The 19,087-nt window shown below is 40.6% G+C and overlaps 2 protein-coding genes and 1 non-coding gene across 3 annotated transcripts in view; all 3 read left to right on the top strand.

Annotated features, from left to right (window-relative positions):
- Nucleotides 1-19,087, top strand: part of MRTFA (myocardin related transcription factor A) — a 138,068-nt gene that overhangs the window by 27,082 nt on the left and 91,899 nt on the right. The gene's annotated exons all lie outside the window — the stretch shown is intronic.
- Nucleotides 1-19,087, top strand: part of LOC126076495 (uncharacterized) — a 170,717-nt gene that overhangs the window by 133,189 nt on the left and 18,441 nt on the right. The window lies entirely within an intron of this gene.
- LOC126076579 (U6 spliceosomal RNA) lies at nt 15,757-15,858 on the top strand. Its single transcript, XR_007517513.1, has one exon. It is a non-coding gene; the product is annotated as a U6 spliceosomal RNA (small nuclear RNA).

Here is a 19,087-nt window from a genome sequence, read left to right as displayed (position 1 = left end):
TGTGTTGCTGTGATGCTGGGTGTTATGCCACTGGTATTCAGATGCCAGCAGGGTCACCCCGGAAGACAGGTTTCAGCTGAGCTTCCAGACTAAGACAGACTAGGAAGAAGGATCCGTGGCGGTATAGCAGATTCTAAAATCAGGTAATGTGAGGCCTCCCACTTTGTTGTTGTTCTTTTTCTTCAGTAATGCTTTATTTATCAAGGGCCTCTTCCCTTTCCATATGAAGTTGGTACTTTGTTTCTCCATCTCTTAAAAAAAAATGCCATTAGAGTTTAATCTGGATTGCATTCTATCTATAGATTGCTTTGGGTAAAATAGACATTTTCACAATGTTGAGTCTTTCTATCCATGAGCAAGGTATGTTTTTCCACTTATGTAGGCCTCTTTTGGTTTCTTGCAGTTTTTTTTTTTTAATAGTTCTTTTACGTCTCTGTTTAGATTTATTACTAAGTATTTTATCTTCTTTGGGGCTGTTGTAAGTGGTATTGATTTGGTGATTTCCTCTTCCAAGTTCTCTTTGTTAGTGTAAAGGAATCCAACTGATTTTTGTTTGTTTATCTTGTATCCTGATACTCTGCTGAAATCGTCTATTAGTTCCAGTAGTTTTCTTGAGGATTCTGTAGGGTTTTCTGTGTGTAAGATCATGTCATCTGCAAATAGAGATACTTTGATGTCTTCCTTACCAATCTGCATGCCCTTTATTTCTTTATCTAGCCTAATTGCTCTGGTTAGGACCTCAGAGCCCAAGGTTGAATAAGAGTGGTGAGAAAGGGCATCCTTGTCTGGTTCCTGATCTGAAGGGGAATGGTTTTAGAATCTTTCTGTTTAGGATGATGTTGGCTGTTGGCTTTGTGTAAATGCCCTTTATTATTCTGTGGAATTTCCCTTTTATTCCTATTCTGCTGAAAGTTTTTATCATGAATGAGTGTTGGACTTTGCGAAATGCGTTTTCTACATCTATCGATAAGATCTTATGGTTCTTATCTTTTGTTGTATTTATGTGATGGATTACATTGATGGTTTTTCTAATGTTGAACCATCCCTGCATACCTGGTATGAATCCCACTTGGTTATGGTGAGTTATTTTTTTGATATGTTGTTGAATTCTATTGGCAAGACTTGTGTTGAGGATTTTTGTGTCTAAGTTCTTGAGGGATATTGGTCTATAGTTTTCTTTTATTGTGGTGCCTCTACCTGGTTTTGGTATCAGGGCTATGCTGGCTTCACAGAATGAGGTTTGCGAGTATTCCATCCTTTTCTATGCTCTGAAATACCTTTAATAGTAGTAGTGTAAGCTTTTCTCTGGAAATTTGGCAGAATTCTCCAGTGAAGTCATCAGGGCTAGGGCTTTTTTTTTCTGGTGGGGGGAGTTTTTTTAATTACCTTTTAAATCTCTTGTTTTGTTATAGGTTTATTTAGTTGTTCTACCTCTGTTGGTATTAGTTTTAGGTAGGTAGTCTGTTTCTTGAAATTTGTCCATTTCCTCTAGGTTTTCAAATTTGTTATAGTATAATTTTTCATAGTGTTCTTTTATTATTCTTTTAGTTGCTGTTGGGTGTGTTGTGATATCACCCATTTCATTTATTAATCAGGTTATTTTCTTCCTCTTCTGTTTTTCTTTTGTCAGTTTGGCTAATTTATTGTGTTGATCTTTTCACAGAACCAGCTTTGGTCTTGTTTACTCTTTCAATTGTTTTTCTTTTTCATTTAATTCTGCTCTAATTTTTATTATTTGCTTTGTTCTGGTGTCCGAGGGCTTCTTTTGCTGCTCTCTTTCTATTTGTTCAAGTTGTAGAGTTGATACTTTGATTTTGACCTTTTTTTTTTTTTTTTGGATGTGTGTGTTTACTGCTATAAATTTACCTCTGAGCACTGCTTTTTCTGTGTCCCAAAGGTTCTGGTAGCATGTGTTTTCATTCTTATTTGACTCTATGAGTTTTTTATTCTGTCCTTAATTTCTTCTGTAACACAGTAGTTTTTAAGCAAGGTGTTGTTTAGTTTCTACATGTTTGATTTTTTTCTCTTGCTTTTTTTGTTGTCGATTTCTACTTTTATGGCTTTATGGTCAGGAAAGATGCTTTGTAATATTTTGATGTTTTGGATTCTGTTAAGGGTTGCTTTATCGCCTAATATGTGGTCTTTTCTTTATAATGTTCTATGTGCTTTGGAAAAGAAAGCATACTTGGCTGCTTTTGGGTGGAGTGTTCTGTATATGTCTATGAGGTCCAGTTGGTTGACTGTAACATTTAGATCTTCTGTATCTTTATTGAGCTTCTTTCTGAATGTTCTGTCCCTAACTGAAAGTGGTGTGTTAAAGTCTCCTACTCTGTTGTGGAGCTGTCTATTTCTCTTTTCAGTGCTGTTAGAGTTTATGTGTTTCGGAGCTCTGTCATTGGGTACGTAAATATTTAATATGATTATGTCCTTCTGGTGTATTGACCCTTTAATTATTATGTAGTGTCCTTCCTCATCCTTTGTGGTGGATTTTACTTTAAAGTCTATTTTGTCAGAAATTAACATTGCCACTTCTTCTCTTTTTTGATTGTTGTTTGCTTGATACATATTTTTTCTGTCCTTTGAATTTTAATTTGTGTCTTCGAATCTAAGGTGTGTCTCTTGTAGGCAACATATAGACGGATCATGTTGTTTTGTCCATTCTGCAGCTTGCTCTCTTTATTGGTGCATTTAGTCCATTTACATTCAGCGTAATTATTGATACGTATGAGTTTAGTGCTGTCATTTTCATGTCTTTTTTTGTGTGTTTTTGACGGTTTCTTTGTTACACTTAGTTTTCTGTGCTGAGTCATTTTTTCTGTATGTATTTTCTTTTCATCTTTTTCTTTGCTGTTGGTTTTGTATTTGCTGAGTCTTCATATTTTTCTTGTTTTTTATTTTGGTGTGTAGCATTGTTAGTTTCCTTTATGATTACCTTAACATTTACCCCTATTTTTCTAAGCTTAAACCAAACTTTTATTTCTTTATATCACCTTGATTTCTTCATATGAAAGATGTATGACTATATTTTTTAAGTCCCTGTTTTTTTGTTTTAATGCTATCATCTTTTACATAATGATGTCTCTGTTTCCCTATTTTCAGTATTTTAGCTTTGATTTATTTTTGTGATTTCCCTATCTGGGTTGATATCTGGTTGCTCTGTCCCGTGTTCTAGTTTTGGGTTGTTATCTGATGTTATTGGAGAGAGAGTCCCTTTAGTATTTTTGTAATTTTGGCTTGGTTTTTGCAAATTCCTTAAACATCTGTTTATCTGGAAATGTCCTAAGTTCACCATCATATTTTAGACAGTTTTGCTGGATACATAATTCTTGGCTGGCAGTTTTTTTTTCCTTCAAGGCTTTATGTATGTCATTCCATTGCCTTCTTGCCTGCATGGTTTCTGCTCAGTAGTCCGAACTACAGACTCTCCTTCGTAGATCTTTTTTTTTTTTTTTATCCTGTAGCTCTTAAAATTCTCTCTTTATGTTTGGCTTTGGAAAGTTTGATTAGAGTATGTATGGGTGACTTTCTTTTGAGATCTACCTTGTGTGGGGTTTGATGAGCATCTTGAATAGATGCCTTCTCATCTTTTATGATATCAGGAATGTTTTCCGCGAACAAATCTTCAACAGTTCTCTCTGTCTTCTCTGTTATTCCCCCCGTTCTGGTATGCCTGTCACTCATAGGTTATTCCTCTTGATAGAGTCCCACGTAATTTTTAGGGTTTCTTCATTTTTTTAAATTCTTCTGTCTGATTTTTCTTCAACTATGTTGGTGTCAAGTGCTTTGTCTTCAGTCTCACTAATTTTGACTTCCATTGCCTCAATCCTGCCCCTTTGACTTTCTATTGAGTTGTCGAATTCTGAAATTTTATAGTTAATCTTCTGGATCTCTGTTTGCTGTCTCTTTGTGCATTCTTGTAGCCTGTTAAATTTGTCATTATGTACTTCTCTAATCTTCAGTTCCTCTGTTGCTGTGTCTGCGTGCTCCTTAGCTTGTTCTGGGTTTTGCCTGATCTCTTGAAGAGTTCTGGGTATTAGTCTTTTGTATTCTACCTCTGGTAATTCCAGGAAGTTCTCTTCATCCAGAAGATTCCTTCAGTCTTTGTTTTGGGAGCTTGCTGAAGCCATCATAGTCTGCCTCTTAATGTGATTTGTTACTGACTATTGTCTCCGAGCCATCGTTAAGTTATTGTATTTATTTATTTTATGTTTGCTTACTGTGTCCTAGCTTCTTGTTTGGTTTGGTTTTGATATGCCAAATAGGCTGCTCGTGTGAGTTAGTTTGATTATCGGTGTCTTTGAAGCTCTAATGTCCTGTCACCAGGTGGTTAGAGCTGTTATTAGGTATGTGAGTCCACGAGTCCATTTACTTTTTTTGTATGTATTGAGCTCAGGTGTCCTAGTAGTTGGTCACCAAGTGTGTGATGCAGGCTCTCACCTACAATCCTAGATGGGCAGGGGTGATCGTTGTAGGCACAGGTGTCTGGCTGCAGTAGGGGGTCATGTGCTGAGCAAGACAGAGGGCTGACAGCTGCCCCTGAGGGGGAGAAAAGCATTCCCTGTTGCCTAAAGCGCGTAAGTGGGTGGGCTTTGCAGCTGGAGTATGGGCACCCAGTGCTGTTGGCTATATGGACTGGGAGGCATCACTTATTCTCGGACCCATGTCACGTATGCCTAGGTGGCACGGATGGAGCTACCAGTCTGCAGGTCCCTGATGTGGGTGGGTGAAGATCCTGCTTAATAGGCAGAGTGGTGTCAAATGTCACAAACTTGCCACAGCTGTTGAAATGGGCCCACACAGGTCCCTGTAGGGGTGAAAGGCATTCAGAGTCCATGGACCCCTTATGCCTGTGCCTAAGCATAGGAGTTGTGCCTGCCCAGAGTTACTGGCTGAGGGGAGCCAGTGGATTATTTTTTCCTTTTTGTTAATTTGTTCCCTCTCCAAGGCGGGAGAATGGCTCAGGATGCCTGGCAGGTCCTACTTCTGGCCCAGAGCACACAGCAGTCTCTGAAGCTGGTTTGGACCCAGTGCCGAGTGGGAAGGGACAGGTAAATGGGAGAGAAGTTTTTCTCAATGGAGTGTTTTTTGAACTGTGTGGTAGGTTAGATTCATGTACATTTTTGCCATTTGAGCACTGCTTTTCACTGATTCTGGGGGTGTGAGTAGACTCCCTGCTGCTCAGTCTCTCCCGATGTGGAAAACATGCCCCGCACGCCACTGCTTGGTTTACCGCGCTCGTGGCAGCAGATCCATTGTGCGGGTTGTCCATTCCCACTGGGTCATGTCTGGCAACTCCTCGCTGCTTCTGAACCGTTTCTCCCTCCCCCTGCTGCTCAGTCCAGTTCCTCACCTTTGCCTTAGATTGTCATATATATAATCAATTCACATGTTTTTTCAGATCTTTGTTATAAGAGGGACAACAGGAAGCATCTGATTACTCCACTGTCTTGGCCCGGCCTCAGCTTCCGTGTTTTTAACGGTGAATCTGGTACCTGTTCACCATGGTTAAAAGGGATGGCATTTTGAATTACAGCATAGTAAGATTTCTCACTGTACCTCCTGTGGCCAAAACCAGCATCATATGTTTGATACTAAGCAAGAACATTTTCAGTGTCTTGCCCTTAACATGCATTAGAAATTTTTTCCGAGGTAGCAAAGTAGCTTCTGTGAATAGGAAGTAAATTTAATCCTGTATATCTTTAGAATAGGAACACGGGCTGCGTGAAGGTCCTTGTTGGCTCTGGTAAGAAAAAAGGCCTTGTGCCTCTTCCCCCCTTCTCTTCTGAGCCGTGTAGTCCAGAGCTTTGAGGAACTTCTTAACAGCTGAGTTTTATATCTGGACTAAGTCATTCTATGAGATGTTTGCAAATAATCTTCCATTAGTTCTATCCTGAAAACCCCATTGCAGTTAGGCTTTTGTTCAGTTGGCTCATTGTAACTAAATTTATGTTTAATCTCAACTAAGGTGGTTATTATTAACGTTTTTAGAACAGTCTTCATAAATTTGAAGAGAAAGTATATTTTTCCATGTACTCATAACGAGCCCTGGTGGCACAATAGTTACACACTAAGCTGTTAACCAAAAGGTTGGTGGTTTGAACCCACCCAGTGCATCCACGGGGGAAAGACTCAGTAATCTGTTCCTGTAAAGATTACAGCCTAGAAAACCATATGGGACATTTCTACTCTATCACATGGTGTCACTATGAGTCAAAATCAACTCGACAGCACCCAACAACATAGAATTTGCTGGGTGTTACATAAAGGGTGTTTCAGAATCTAGAGTAAACATGGTCATCACCTTCATAAGAATCATGCTCTGATTGAGACGGTTTTGAATAAGAGTTTAAATAATATCTACCATATTTTTACACAAGTAACATGTGTGGAAACCCTGGTGGTATAGTGGTTAAGTACTATGGCTGCTAACCAAAAGATCGGCAGTTCAAATCCACCAGGTGCTCCTTAGAAACTTTATAGAGTGGCTCTCCTCTGTCCTATAGGGTTACTATGAGTTGGAATTGACTCGATGGCAATGGGGGCAACGGGAGGAACATGTGTGTTACGTGTTTTTACATGCGCCCTCCCTCTATGAGGTATTTTCGTAAACACTATGCTAATTTTTTGTACATTGTAAAAAATTAGCGTAGTGTACTTACAAAAATACTTGGCAGGGGGATCAGAGGACATGGTTGACCAAAAAATGGATACCATGTGTTACATCTACTCCTCACTTATCAACATGGTTAGGTTCCGAAGACCAGGTTGTTAGGTGAAAATAGGCATTATACGAAAATGAAGGGTGACCACATCAGGTCACAAAATGGAGGATAACTACATCGGTATACATAACTGCAAAAGTACATCATTACAAAAAACCAAAACCCGTTGCCATCAATTCTGACTCACAGTGACCCTCTAGGACAGAGTAGAACTGCCCCGTAGCATTTCCAAGGCTGTAAATCTTTATAGAAGCAGACTGCCACGTCTTTCTCCTGTGGAGTGGCTGGTGGGTATGAAGTATTGACCTTTCAGTTAGCAGCTGAAGACTTTAAACGGTGCACTACCAGGGCTCCTCTAGATCATTACATAACAGGTAAATTACATCATTACATAACTGCTGAACCACTGGGAATCATAGCCCAGTGAAGTTGACACATAACCTTCACCGTCACAGCCAGCATTACTCTTGCCTTGCACCTCAGCATTCATTACTACCAGACATACGCTGTTAACGCTCAAAGCAGATAGTAGACTTTTTATTATTGTCGTAAATGTGAAATGTCAGATAGTGAGATAGTTGGTAAGTGAGGAGTGGGTATATTTGTGTAAAAATACGGTAGGCCTGAAATCAATGTTTTTATTTATGGAGTAGTTGGTCAGTTTTCTGGAGTGCATGGGCCTGTATGATCTATCCTGCCTACTTCTTCAGCCTCATCCCTTGTGCATCCCTTTTTGCTTTCTAGGTTCCATTCTTTTCTCCCTCCTTCCTCTCCTCTTAATTTCTGACCTACTTTTCATCCTTTAGGTCTCATTTATTGCCCCCTGCCCTGGATATTTTCATTCTCTCTCATTCTCTCTTTTTGTTTTCTTCATTATACTTTGAGATTATATGTTTGTTTGTAGGATTTGTTTGTTTAATGTGTATTTCTCTCACTAGATTGTAAATTTTATAAAGGCAGGAATCTTATGTCATCGTTATTATTTTACCATTTAAAAATTATTTTATTGTTGAGAATATACTGAGCAAAACATACACAAACTCAACGGTTTCTACATGTACCATTTAATAACATTGATTAAATTCTTTGAGTTGTGCAAACATTCTCACCCTCCTTTTCTGAGTTGTCCTTCCCCCGAAACATAAATTCACGCCCCCTAAGGTCCCTGTTTTTTTTAAGGTCCCTGTCTCATAGGGTCAGTGAATAATTTCTTTTATAAGGGTCAGCATAAAGCTGGTTCCTATGAGGCAGAGGTTAAAGATACCCTAAATGTCCAACATTTCCAAATTGCGGTACCAGTCTGTCATCTCTAGCATCAACTACTCCTCCTCAGTACTCTCCTTCACGTCTTTGGGTTCCTTAATTTGCTGCACTGTCTCACAGAACTCATGAACCGCATTAAGGAAATGGCTCATGCGGTTGTGGAGGCTGGCAAGTCCCAAATCCGTGGGTCAGGCATAGGCTTCTCCTGACTCATATGACCGCAGGGGCCAATGAACTCAAATCAGCAGGCCAGACCACAAGGCTGTGGCTCACAAGGCTGCGGAAGCTGGCAAATCAGGTCAGAAAATAGGCTGCTGGCCCACGGGGCTGTGGAAGCTGGTAAATCCCAGAATCGACAGATCATATGGCAGGCCGCTAGCTCAAGTCCCAAGAACCAGAGGTCAGACAGTGATGAGCCAGATGCAGGATCCAGATGCAGAAAGAGAGAGAGAGCCCCACCAGAGCACCCATGCATACTTTGGATACAGGCCACACCCTGGGGAGGGGCAGGACTTGAATAAGGGTGGGACCCCGAGTCATGCCCTTCTGCAGGGCTGTGACTCAAGATATACCCACACTAATCCTGGCTCATTAACATATAGAGGTTAGGATTTACAACACATAAAATGGAGGATACTTAGGATAATTACATCAGATCACAAAATGGAGGACAGCCACACAATACTGGGAATTGTGGCCCAGCCAAGCCAACACACAACCCCAGCCATCACTGGTTCCATATACCTTATTTGCATAGTCCCACTTAATCATGGTGTGTGTGTCAGAAAGACTGTGGCTAGAACTCGTACCTGTTGCCATCAAGTCAATTCTGACTCATAGCGACCCCATAGGACACAGTAAAAAAAAAAAAAAAACCACCCTAAAGTGTTTCCAAGGAGTGGCTAGTGGATTTGAACTGCCGACCTTTTTGTTAGCAGCCAAGCTCTTAACCACTGCTCCACCAGAGCTAGGAGGGCCATGTTAAATAATGCGTTGTACCACATAGGGTCGCTATGAGTTGCAACTGACTCAACGGCAGTGGTTTTGTTTTAAGGTTCTTATCTAATCTTTCGAGTTGCTGTTGTCACTTTGATCCCATGTAGATGGTTCTTAAAAGCACATAATGCTCAAGGCAGACCTTTTTTACTAGTTAAGGTAAACGGTTGTTCAGTTTTAAGAATTCCGTAGGGGATATTTTTGGTTTAAGGTTTTAAGATTATCTCAGGGCAGTAGTTTCAGGGGTTCATCCAATCTTTGTGTCTCCAGGAAGCCTGGATTTCATGATAATTTTAAATTCTGTTCTGCATTTTCCCCCTTTTGATCAGAATTATAGAACCTTTGATCAAAATGTTTAGCAATGGTAGCTGGGCACCATTCAGCTCTTCTGGTCTCATGGCAAAGGAGGCATTTGTTCATGGAGGTATTCTACCATTTTATATCCAACATTTCTCAAAGTGCTTGATACATAGTAGAGGCTGAATAAGTTTATGTTAATAAATTAATGAAGTGAATGGCAAATATTAGAGAGATTGGAAAGGAAAAAGCCACACTGGAACATTCTATATTCAGGTCCCCAGCCCAACAGCTTCTCACAAAAAATATTTCCCTGCAGAGAAAATACAAACCATCCTGCTAAGCATGACTCTCTATTTCCTTTAGAAGATGTAGAGGATTATATTTTTTATACCCCTCCCCCCATTCATTTTAAGGAATGTCAGTTTTAATTTTTGTGAAATTTTCAAGATATATAAACTATAGAACGTTTGTATCCATTATCACTAGATCGCCTCTGCCCAGGGTTGAACCAAAAATTGTCTCATTTCAAATAAGGAACTATCACGTATTTAGAAACATTATATATTTTGACTTATTGATAAGAGATTTTAATTTTTGTTCTTTTTGGTTTTGTCTCAGGCTTTGGGATATAATCATGGCATATTTAAGTCATAGGATTTACCAATTTTTATTAAAATGGCAAGCATTTATTTTGAAGTTTAATAACTCAAGCTCAAATCAAGAGTGTTAGTGTCTTAATACTTCTGCTCCCCACCCACTGATTCTTATCTCTTCTAAAGTACTTCTAAAGTTAAGATTGACAGTTTCTATGCGATATATGATGCCCCTGAAATCTTTTGGCTTAACGTACTCAGTTTCAAAAATTGTTTTTATAAGAATGTCAGACAGCTTTAAGCTTGCTGTGCTAGTAGTGGAATTAAAATGCCACAAACAGACTTTATGCCTTAAAAAGCTTTCCTTTCTTCTAATTTCTTTCATTACTTTAAGCTTTTTAAATTGTTCTTTGGAGCTGCTTAAGAATTTCTTTTCCTAGCGGAAGAGGTATATAAAATAAGAAATAGAAAATTTATAGTTTAACAAATGCTCTTGTACCCTACTCATGGTAGAGAGTGCATGGCTCCCTACCATGGTAGAGATGGATCAGTTAAAGTTCACAAATTACTTTTAAGATGCAGATTGCTAAGTGGTGGTGTTATGGGTATGAGTTTCTTGGCTTTCCAGGATGTCATCCCTTTTAGCCCTTAAGCTAAATACCAGGAGGGAACATGTTCAACTATAAAACATTAGCCTCTGCCAACATTACATCAACTCCACAAAACCTCATTGACTAATTATCCCCTGGGACTAGGACATAGATTTGGCAGTTTGTGAAAGCTGCTTTTTCCAATTTCTCCCTTCCTGGCTGTGACATATCCCAAAGGAATGAAGTTGAGAAATAACCTTCTTTTGAAAGTTCTCAACGTCTCATTCCCACAGTGGTTCTCATGGTCAGGGATAGAAGATATCTTCTTCCTCTTGAAGAGTCTCTTGTAGCTGATGATGTGTTCTTAGAGTAGTGACAAAGGCAGCACGAATGAACCATGGAAGGATGATGGCCAGGAATCTTCTTAGGGATGTTTCTGAGTCGTTGTCTATAAGGAGCCTATGCTTTTGTTAGGATCTTCTTTATATTACAAAAATTGAAGAAGTCGTAAAACCAGGATTAGGAACTATATATGGCTATCATCTATGCCAATTGACATTCAGTATAAGAATGAGTATAGACATTTAACATCTCCTTTATTTTTTTTTTAGTGAGCATCTTTAAAATAATTTCATCTTGAGGGCAACCTTGGATAGTAAAAAGAACTTTATGACCTTAAGTAATCTTAATCTCCTTTAGAGTCAGTGTTTTCATCCCTAAAATAAAGATATAGTACCTGCCTTCTCTTCCTCACAAGGTGTTGTAAGGATGGAATGAGAACCCACATTTACCCAAGATCACCAGTGACCTACCAGTAAGTCACTCTACCCAGTGGGCCCATTTTAGTCCTCATCTTACTTGATCTTCTTTACCATTGACCCTGTTTGATACTCTCCCCCATTCTATATCACTCAGGGTTCTTTGGGTTAACCAACACTGGCTAACCTAGGCATATAATAAACTTATTTAAAAAGTATTGGATAGTGCACAGCCTTAATGAGAAGGTTGGATAAGGAAGTTCAGAAGATGAGCAGAAACTGAGTGAGGCAAGACATAGTGAAGACTGTGTCATGGGAGCAGTCTGCTTAGGGTTCTGTGACTAGTACTACTCACTGGACTTCTCTGCTGCTGGCCTGGCTACTGAACACTTGATGCTGTTAACACCACCACCAGTAGACACTGGCCACAATGCCATGAATAATTCTGATTACATTCTCCACCATTGTGCCATTCCCTCAACGTTCAAAGTTCTAGATGGGAGAATCTGATTGGCTGGACTTTGGTTACGTATTTGTGAGCTAGATGCCAGGGAGAGAGGGCTGTCTGTTCCTCTTCGGCATCTCACATAGGAAGAGGGAGGGGCCTGCCTTCTACCTGCATTGGAATTTCCCCCATAGGAAAGGTATTCCAGTGCTGGGCAGCTGTAGACATATGCTATAGACACAGTTCTCTCTCTCCTATCTCTCTGGCCTTCGTTCACTCCTTTTTTAATTTTTTAGTCTTCTCTTCCTTTGCTTGCTCTTTAAATGTCAGTATTTCCCAGGGTTAATTCTTGACTCTTTTCTGCTCAGTCTACACATTCTCTCTAACAATCTCATCCTGAGCTGTGGCTTCAACCACCGCTGATTCAGGGATGCATGTATCTTTATCTCTACCCCCAGCCTATTTCCTGAGCTCCAAATTCACTTATTCCACTAATTCTTTGCACCTGGGAGTCTAGAAGAAACCCTGGTGGGATAGTGGTTAAATGCTATGGCTGCTAACCAAGACGTCGGTAGTTCAAATCCACCAGGTGCTCCTTGGAAACTCTGTGGGGCAGTTTTACTCTGTCCTGTAGGGTTGCTGTGAGTCGAAATTGACTTGATGGCGATGGATTTAGTTTTTTGGGAATCCAGGTGACTCACATGCACTTCAGATTCCACACATTTAAAACTGGTACGATCATTCCCCAGGACTACCCTGAGGCCAGCTTCGCCAACTTGGTACCAGTTGTCCAAACCAGAAAGTTGGGAGTCGTTCTCGATTCTTTACTCCTACATCTGTTTGATCTCTGAATTCTATAGATTCTACCTCTACTTTTACCTTCTCATCTTCACTGTCCTAGATCAGACTCAACGTTTCTCACTGTGACTTCAGTAGCGTCCTTACTGGCTACCTGCCTATAGCCAGATCCTCCTCTAATCTGTCCTTTACAGAGTTGCCAAGATAACTTTTCGAATTATTGATTCTAATCATTTTATTCTCCTGCTCAGAATTCTTTGGTGGCTTCTAATTTCCTACAGGGTAGAATTTAAACTATTATATTTGTCTATCTAGTCTCTGACTAACTATTCATTCATCTCCTGTCACTTCCAACTTCACACCCTCCAGCAGTGCTGAACTGCTTTTAGTTTCCAGAACACTCTGTGCTCTTTTACTTTTCTATTCCTCTGTATATGGTCTTCTCTCTGCCTTGTCCATTCCACTCTGTGCTTGGAAGCCGGCTGACTTCTACTTATCCTTCAAATTTCAGCTCAAAGGGTCACCACCTCTGAGATGGGTGCTGTCTTTGATTCCCCCAGACAGAGTGAGGTTGCTCTTTCCCTGTACTCCATGTGTATTTGGTACATACCACCATAGAGCAATTGCTTGATTGCATTGTTGTTCCTAGCAGGTCTCATCATTAAACATAAACCCCCTGAAAGCAGGCATGTTGTCTTAAATCTGTGTCCCCAGTTCCTGGCACATAGCAGGTACATAATTTTTCTTTTTTAAGAGACTAAATGAATGAAAGCACTTTGAGAAGTAAAGTACTGTACAAATGGATCAGTGTTTTCGTCACTGGCATTTTCTTGTAAGCATTAAACTAAAAGCCAAACTCATTGCCGCTGAGTCAATTTTGACTCGTAGCGACCTTGTAGGACAGAGTAGAGCTGTCCCATAGGGTTTCCAAGGAGCGGCTGGTGGATTTGAACTATTGACCTTTTGGTTAGCAGCTGTAGCTCTTAACCACTGCCCCACCAGGGCTCCTTGTAAGCATTAGATCCTTCCTAATTCTAAAGCTCTGTGATCTATAAATCAGTTCTTGGAAACAGCTCCATTTTTATTTCATTCTCATCTGGGATTGCCCATTGCTATCATCTGCACGTGGCCAGGGATCCCAGAGCCCAGCAGCCCTTCAGATGAGTCTGCATTCTCTATGATCAACCTTGTACTCTTTCCCCAAGAAGTTGATGAAATGTCCTTTCTTGTAGTCTTCCCAACCTTCCGCCTAGTATACATTTTAATCTTTAATAATGATTTTATTTTCTGTATGTGTGACTCCATTTCTTCACCCCACAACCACCAATTCAGTCACTTTGCTTTAGTTGCTCCAGTTATTTTAACTTATACAGTGGTTGGAAACATACAATGTATTAATATTCTAGAGATTTATCTATGAATTTGGTTAGACTGCTGATCCAGCAGTTGCCTTGTCTCCCATCCCACAGCTCCTATCCTGGTTCTGTACTCCCACTGGGGGCCTTGACAGAGCAGACAGTATATAGTTTAACGTCACTCTTTTTTTTTTTTTTTTAAAACGACTTGGCTGCTTACTCTTGATTTACTGCACTGGGAAGAGTAAGTTTTGATTTTTTCCCTTGTTCCTCCCTCTGAGGGAGCCTGCGTCATCGAGAAATGTTTAACCTCATGGCCTTGCACTGGGACTGGAAATTTGCCTAAGGGAACTGGAAGCTGGCAGTGTTTTCACTCAGATTCCCCCTTATGAGGAGGGGGATTTCAACAGGACCTGCCCGAACAGGAAGATATTGGGGAGTTTTTTAGTAGCAAAACTGTTGCCATTGGGTTACCTAAAGTATTTGAAGAGTTTTCTGGAGATAAGCTTAGACATTTTGAATTCTGTCTGGGAGAAAGCTGTAGCTTCAGCCAGGTATGAAGGATGACAATTCAGGCCCAGAAATTTAGCTTTACACTTATGTGGTATGTTGTTGTGTGAAAGCTGATCAGCTGGGTGAGGAGGAGAGGCCAACCAGAGGGAGTCTCAGGAGTGTTAAACTCTCCTTTAGGAAAAATAGGCCCAGGCTGAGGCAAATCTCTATGGACTATGAGAAGAATTTGGCATTTTATCAACTCTGGATTATCCCAAGGGTAGATCATCACAGGGATTTTCTCTGGCAGATTTTTTTTTCCAATTCTTATTGATATTGTCACTATATTCTATTTACAAAAGCACTTTGTTGACATAATCAAGATATTTGCCCAGTAGGAGTTAGAAGAGATGATCTTTTGTGCCTGAACAATACTCTCCCTATTAGAGGAAGGTGTGAACCAGCAAATGTTTAGAATATGACTACCTCTGATTATTTTTATCTCTGTGTCACTGATGAGGAGAGATTGTACGGTCGTTCACCAGTGTGGAACCATAAGCTGAGCAGGCACTGGGCCCTGACAAGGGAGGGATTGTACACTTAGACCATTGTGGCAGCTTTGTGACTTCCTAGAAAATTAGAAGCAACTCCACAGTACTTAGTACAAACAACAGGCTCTAAAAGATAGTTGGATTTATCCACATTTTTTCCTTTAGGTGCAATAGCTCTACTGTTAGCATGGACTCATCGAGGGTTGATTATATTCGTGTCTAAAATGAGACTTCTCTTTTTATCAGCAAGTATTCAGTAATTATTGATTGTATAATTAACCCGTGGTAGATACTCTGAGGGATCCCTGAGATGTAGAAGGCACGATGCTGAGACTGAAGCACTTTCTATTCTTGTTGGAGACACAGGGGTAATAGAGGATTAAAGGGCCCTAAGACAGAAGACATGAGGTCAGAAAGATTTCACAGTGAAGGTGAAATTAGAGTTAGACCTTAACAGGCAAGAGGAATTTGGATAGGCAAGAGGCATCAGAGGAGGGAAGGACATACTAGGTGGTGTTCAGGTAGGAAGAGTACCCTAAGGAAGCACCTGGAAACTAGAAGCATGGTATGTGAGGGAGAATAAGGTTTTCACCTTGATTAGAATAGGAAGTATGGAACAGTTGGAAGAATTGTTTGAATAGGTAATAACCAAACCAAAACCAAACCAAACCCAGTGCTGCAGAGTCAATTCTGACTCATATTGACCCTATAGGACACAGTAGAACTACCCCATAGGGTTTCCAAGGAGTGGCTGGTGGATTCGAACTGCCAACCTTTTGGTCAGCAGCCGAGCTTTTAACCACTGTGCCACCAGGACTCCTGAATAGGTAATGAGTTGGATTGTTGAGGACTCTGAATGTTAAATTGGGGAGTTGGGTCTTCAGATAGTACGAGGGCTCTTCAGCAGCACATATACTAAAACTGGAAGGATACAGAGAAAATTAGCATGGCTCCTGTGCAGGGATGACCAGATAGTGGGGGTCTTTTAAGCTCTTGAGTAATTCATTATTTATCAATCCGTTTCTTACAGTAATTACTTTTTAAATTGAAATTTGTATTGAGATAATTGTACATTTACATGCAATTATAAGGAATATTACAGAGATTCTCTTTTACACAATAATTACTTTTAAGTGGTAAGTTTGTGAAAGTTACTTCAGGGGTCACATAGATACATAGGGTGATGCACCTGTTTTTCATAAGCGTATAGGAAGAAGGCATATATATACATCCTTTAAATAGATATGTAATAAAATGTGAAGTATAAACTATGTGACATGTGAACAGGGCTCTTAGAGAAATGACCAGTTACTCTTGGAAGTGGGTTAAGAAAAGCTTCATGATGGTGGTGCCTTGTAAATTCACTCAGGACCTAATATATTCCAGGGCCTGTGTCAGGTGCTAGGCATACAGCAAGACAGACATGATCTGTGCCCTCATGCAGCCTGGGATTTATTGGTGAAGGCAGGCAAGTAATTATAATAAAGTAGAATTTGGTGTTATAACACGGATTTCAGAATGCTGTGGGAGAACATAGAAGGGGGATCTAACTAACTCTGGGGAAGACTGCAGGGAAGGCCTCACGGAGGAAGGTTGTTTAACCTATGACCTGAAGGACGTTCTCACAGAACAGTGTGAAGACCTGGTGGTACACGGTAAAAAAGCACATTTCAGAAACTGATGGACTTTAATTATAGTTGGTGTAGAGGCAGCTCTGGAGTCAGACTGCCTGGGTTTACATCCTGGCCTCACCACTTAGTAGTTGCCCTGGTTTCTTCACCTGGAAAGAGGTATGACAATAATCCGTACATCATATATTAGAACTAAATGATTTAGTACATATAATAATGCCTTTAGACTGGTGCACGGCACACAAGTGCTCCATATATGTTAGCTATAACTGCTACTGGTATTGTTGTTAGGTGCCATTGAGTCAGCTGTGACTCATAGTGACCCTACATACAAGAGAACGAAACACTGCCTGGTCCTTCGCCATCCTCACAATCGTCCTTATGCTTGAGCCCATCGTTGCAGCCACTGCCTCAGTTTATCTCATTGAGGATCTTCCTCTCTTTTGCTGACCATCTGCTTTACCAAGCATGATGTCCTTCTCCAGGGACTGGTCTCTCATGATGACCTGCCCAAAGTACATGAGATGAAGTTTTACCATCCTTGCTTCTAAGGAGCATTCTGGCTGTACTTCTTCCAAGACAGATTTGTTCGTTCTTCTGGCAGTCCATGGCATATTCAGTATTCTTCGCCATCACCATAATTCAAGGATATCAGTTCTTCTTTGGTATTCCTTATTCATTGTCCAACTTTCACTGCATATGAGGCCATTGAAAACACTATGCCTTGGGTCAGGTACACTTTAGTCCTCAAAGTTACATCTTTGCTTTTTAACACATTAAAGAGGTCTTTTACAGCAGTTTTGCCCAGTGCAATGTGTCTTTTCATTTCTTGACTGCTGCTTCCATGGGTGTTGATTGTGGATCTAAGTAAAATGAAATCCTTGACAACTCCAATATTTTCTCCGTTTGTCATGGTGTTGCTTACTGGTCCAGTTGTGAGTGTAACCAGATTGTTCCAGGCCTGCTCCGCGTGGCCATAGAGACACGAAATGGGTGAAAGCGAAAGAAGCAGCTTTATTTGATTGGCCAAGCAAAGGAGCACACTTAGACTTGCATCTCCAAGATGGCTCCCAGAACAGTAGCCCAAGGGGTTTATATGGGTGAAGTAAATTGGGTCTGAGGTTTTCAGCAACGCCCGAAGGTGGGGCCAGCATGCTGTTTGGTCTGGTCCAAAAAGGCATTCCTGCAGTGGTCCGGCATTTATGTGTTTGCTTAGTCTAAAAGGAAGGGCCTCTCAAACCAGATCTTAGGCTCAGAACCCCTCACTTCTGAAAGCCTTCCCCCAATGTTGGGCCACTAAAGTTTTGGTTCCATCAGGTAGGAGAAGAGTTCCGGGGTCATCCAGAGGATGGGGTTGATGGTTCTCTGCATGTCAGGGGGGCCAGATCTAGTTCTTGCCAGTTTCATCTGGTCCTGAAACCCCAGTCTCTTGTTTCCCTCAGCTTGGCCAGAAATAGAAAGCATACCTAAATAAGGAGATAGCTTAAAGACATGGAGTTAGTTCCTATATCACAGAAGATGGCGGGCATAGCCCTTTGCTTATTCAGGATGGCGGGTAGGCTACCGGTCTCATCCCCTCCTTTTCTCGTCAGGATTTGAATATTCATACCAAATCATGACTTTCACTGGGAGTAGGGAACGAAGATTATTCCTCTGTAACTGCTTCAGGCTGGACAGGGGCGTTGACAAGAACTAAAGTCTACTTTGTACAGGCTCAGGAGGGATGGGTCTATAACCCTGGAGAATATACAGGCCTGAGAGCCTTAACCTTTTCCTATAAATTCATAAGTACTTGTAAGAGGCAGGGTCCAAAAAAGGCAAATGGCAAAAATAATTAATACAAGGGTTATTATCGGCCAAACCCATTTGAGCAAAATGGATACCCAGCTACTTGACATTTCCAGGTTGAAATGAGGAGAAAAAAGGTTTTGCTTAAGCTGATGTAGCCAAGCTGCATTCACTCGTGTTAAAACAAGGGACAAACTAATAAGTAAGATGAGCATTCTTGTTTTCTTTATGGTAAGGTGTAATCCATACTCAAGGCTGTAGTCTTTGATCTTCATCAATAAATGCTTCAAGTCCTCTCCACTTTTAGCAAGCAAGTTAAGACTATTAAATGTGAGGAAGAAAATAGCTTTAGAGGTACAAACCAAAAAACCAAACCTATTGCTATCGAGCCGATTCCAACTCGTTAGTGACCCTATAGGACAGAGTAGAACTGGCCCACAGAGTTTCCAAGGAGTGCCTGGTGGATTTGAACTGCTGACCTTTTGGTTAGCAGCCATAGCTCTTAACCACTAAGCTACCAGGGTTTCCTCAGAGGTATTTCAAAAAACCCACTGCTGTCGAGTCGATTCCGACTCATAGCTACTCTATAGGACAGAGTAGAACTGGCCTGCAGAGTTTCCAGAGAGTGCCTTAAAAGCCGCGTTAGGAGTCTGTACTTTCCTCTAAGATTAACTGCAACGTTTTAAGTGGAGGACTAGCATTAGATTTGCATTTTAGCAATATAACTCATTTCCATGTGGAAGACAGGTTGAAAGGTGTAAAAAAGGTCACAGAGAGACAAATTAAAGGCAGTTGCAAAAGTTCA

The sequence above is a fragment of the Elephas maximus genome, chromosome 4, assembly GCF_024166365.1.
Source record: "Elephas maximus indicus isolate mEleMax1 chromosome 4, mEleMax1 primary haplotype, whole genome shotgun sequence".
Taxonomy (NCBI): Eukaryota; Metazoa; Chordata; class Mammalia; order Proboscidea; family Elephantidae; genus Elephas; species Elephas maximus.
Note: the sequence above shows the minus strand (reverse complement) of the source record. Positions and strands in the feature narration are given on the sequence as shown.